The sequence below is a fragment of the Camelina sativa genome, chromosome 19, assembly GCF_000633955.1.
Source record: "Camelina sativa cultivar DH55 chromosome 19, Cs, whole genome shotgun sequence".
NCBI classification, from domain to species: domain Eukaryota; kingdom Viridiplantae; phylum Streptophyta; class Magnoliopsida; order Brassicales; family Brassicaceae; genus Camelina; species Camelina sativa.
Genome location: NC_025703.1, coordinates 12,372,698 through 12,376,726, shown reverse-complemented (window position 1 = coordinate 12,376,726; position 4,029 = coordinate 12,372,698). Strand labels below are relative to the sequence as shown.

The window sequence follows — 4,029 nt, the reverse complement described above, 5'->3', positions numbered from 1 at the left end:
CTAGATTGAGACACTGTTAGGGATCCCTTTCCCAGTAAGCCCACCTTCTCTTGTGTAATCCGTAGTATTTGGTTATAACAGAATGTACGGTATGTTAACCGGTCCAGTCCTGTTCTTGAACCTCTTGTCATTGTTTCTCCTTATGATATTGTTCTCTATCAGCTCCAGTTCTTTCCCAAACCGTTTAAATGCCTCTAAAGCCTCATCATCACCCGTCCAATTCGGTGATTCTCTCTGCCCTAAGTAGACCTCATCCGTTGATTGCAGAGACAAGGTCTCTATGATTGAGATCCCAAGAAGAGTCTGTAACTGCGGCGTGATCGTCTTCAAGAACGCTACGTCAGTGTCTTCTGCCAGCTCAGTGTACTCAACGGTACCTGGCTCTGGCATAAACCGGCGGCTAACCGTAGGCCTGTTAGGGAGAAACCCGGCGTAAGGATACTGTCCAAAATTGACTGCTGCGTGAAGAGCAGAAGCGATCCAAATGATGATCGTGCAGGATTCGATGAGGTTGTCCCGGGTTTGCATTGATGGCCACCATGATTCGTGTTGTTTGTCGCCGTGGCCTTTGGTTCGGAGCTCGGTCCACCATGACTGGATCTCTATATCGGTTTGGACGGTTTTGTCATCCTTGTAATAGAATGAGCAGTACTCTGTGACCCATGTTTTGATCGCTGACCAAATCTCTAAACCATCAACCGCATAAGGGTAATCCTCGATCAAAAGCTTAACACCATTGTCGCTATTTGATCTTCCACGGCAACTCCTCTGCAGAAACAGAGCAATGTATGGTTACGTGTCCTGCAAGACTCTAGGTTTACTTGAGACTCAAGAATTTTGTAGAAAGAGACTTGATGTTTTACCTTTTGACGAGATCTTTGGGGAGAGCTTGATCGGTGAAAACCCAATTCTTGTAAATTGAAGAATACAGTTCCATGGCCTATCGACCCGGGAAGACCATTATCTCCATAATCCCGTCTGAGTTTATGAGGACATGTCACGCCAATGCATTGATGTTCATCGTGTCACGGAAATGAGGATGTAGAAGCTTATAGATCGGATGGACCACACTGAGTAGCCTATTCGACGCTATTATAAACGGTTCAATCACCGCATGCGTCTGCAACCTGCAAAAACCATAAAAGAACCGGTTACTTCAACCGAAAATCAAATCTTTCTAGCTAGTCCACAATGTTGTCACCATTTATTTACAATGGCTTATAAGCTGGTGATAACCGGAATCATTAACGGCCGAGTAAGCCTTTGCAAGCTACCAAACCGATCCCTCTACTCCCGTCTCTGCTGGTGTAAAAACTTTGCTCACGGATCCAAGTGGTTCGCCTTGTGCGTGTGGAAGACTCAGCTCTATGGCGAGAGGCTTCAGTGTTCCGTCATCTTGAAGCAACAAAAGGGTTCGAGTTGCGTAGGTTTTAGTATTTGTTGAGTTTATCCGCATCAGGAAAGGCATTATTGCATCGTGGTGATCCAATATGTATAGCTTATTCTGTTCCAAAGCCTTTACACAACAACACAAAACCAACTGCAGTTAGCTACAAATGGCTATAAATCTGTTACTTGTCAAACAAGAAAACTATATTATACTTACTTCTTGGACATTGAGGCCGTTCATGTACGCTTCTATGTGTTCTCACGTATCGAGCTATCTTGATTTCCATACTTTGCAGAGTCCAGAGTGCTCTTTGGTGGTAACTCCTGCATTTTTGTAAATCCAAATTATTTAGTAATCAAGCAAGATCAATCAATGAATTTCAATTATTCCAAAGAAGAAGTTGAATTATCAGATTTAAACCTGGAGACGACTAATCACCACTGGATTAAGACCAGCCAGCATTTCCCTGGCAAACTCTTCATCGGTTCTCCTAGCCGACCTACTCTCTGTAACATACAGTCAAAATCTATAAAAAGTTTAGGTCTAATTTGACTATCTAATTGTTTATATCTTACCTTTGAGAATGTCAGGCAATGGAAACTTCAAGAACCGTTCTCCGTCATTACGAATGAGCTCTCTAAACATCTCCCATGGAATAATGTCACGGAGCTTAGAAATAGTGTGACCATTGGCAAGCTTAATACTACCGTCATAAAGGTGAAAAACATCTCCAAAAGAGTCAAACTCGTTGATGGTCTTGTTGCAAACAGAGGCGATCTCAGGGACGAGCACTTGAGTCACCGCTTTGAGTGCGTACACGAGGATGTCAGAGAACTTCACCTGGCTAAACCGCTCATCCCGTGGCACGTATATGTTTAGGTTGAGCAAAGCCACCCTGCTCTCGGACTTAGGGTCTGATCAAACAATGACGTATATGTCAAGTAACCATTGAGTTTTGCAATGTACATATGATTTCAAAAGTTTGATTGACTAACCGGATTTATTGGGTTGACGACCGGTTTTTCCACGACGGGGATAAGGAAGCTCAGGTGAACCACCGAGAACCGGACGGACCGAGTTAGGACCTTTCTCCGGAGCACCTAAGTCGTTGTAATAAGCGTAGTCGTAAACTCTGCTAGTAATTTGGTTAAAATACTAAAGAAAATTTCACAAATTGAATATAAAAAAACCGTAATGTACTTCCAGTTCCAGGTCAATTTGTGTTTTATACTATGACTTGCCCACTTATCCCAATTCGTTTTAGCGTGTTACCTTGTTAGAGAAGAAAACGCGGTCGGAACGGTAACGGTGACTCGGGTAGATCCAAGAATTGCATATGAAATGTATCGGACCGCCTTCGCCTTCCGGGAAGCCCCGGAGAGTAAGAGACTTGAGGTAGAATTGGCTATGGTGGTGGTTCTTGATCACAAACGCAGCCGGTGGTCCCATTGACTCGTCCCAATCAAACGTGACTCCAAACGTGGTTTCCTCAGCGGTTACTGACGTTTTTATTTTTGTTATCCAATTCTCCAGATGTGCTGCTTTCCCAAGTCTACCTCTGTTCTCATTGGCTGATACATAATACCCAAAATATTATTTTATTTAAAGTAAAACACAGAAACTTAGGTTTATAAGAACAATGAAACACTAGAAACTTAGGTTTATAGTGACTACTAATCTTAGTTTATTCTCAAATTTGATTGATTTAAGAAAAAACAGAGTAATAAAAGATGAAAACTTTAGTGATGAAATCGAAAAAAATGGGAGGATAACTTTAAGAGGTGGATCTGAATGCAAAATGTAAACGGGTCGGGTAAAAGAACGAATGAATACCCGGGTCGGGTTGGAGAGAGCTGATAAGGTGAAGAGAGACGCGACGACCAAGAAGTTCATGGATTCAATCAAGAAGAGAAGCCATGACGTCTTTGAAATCAAGAAGGTTCTTCTTCATCACGACCACTTCACCTTCTATCTTCATCGTGAGGTTGAAGAAAAGGTGAAGAGAGAGACTTTAAGCTTAGGGTATGGTATGAAGATAATAGAGAGAGATGTGAGAGATTATAAGAATGTTCTTCTTTTTCGCATATTTCACAATGTTAATGTGATACGCTATTTATATTGAATCTTTAGACTGAACACCAAAGGGTTTTAGTTTTCTACAATAAATTATTCATCCAATTCCCGTAAAAGCATTTCCTCAAAACTACACCAAGTACAATGATTGACATTAATATCCACCTTGTTCATGAGACTAGTTTTTGTCTATATACGTCCATTTACTAGTTTTAGTCAAATGTATTTCAATTTGAATTAGCCTTTAGGATTTATTAATGAGACTATCTAGGTTCATTTACTAGTTTTAGTCAAATGTAATTATAGATGATCAAAACCAAGTAATGTAATTAAGATTATAAATTTATTTTGGAGTATGTAATTTTTTGTTTCAATATATTAATATCTGGTCGGTTTACATGTTTTTCCCACTTAATTCAAATTTAATAAAAAACATAATACAAAAAATAAATTACAATAATCGTATGAATAAACCAGTCGTATATATCGTACACACTAAATAATCGTCTGAGAATCGATTATGTCTATGTAAAAATGTTACAACTTAGAACATACATCATCTGGAA

General features: G+C 40.2%; 1 pseudogene; it reads right to left on the bottom strand.

Moving 5' to 3' along the window:
* Positions 1–3,368, bottom strand: LOC104766137 (annotated as a pseudogene).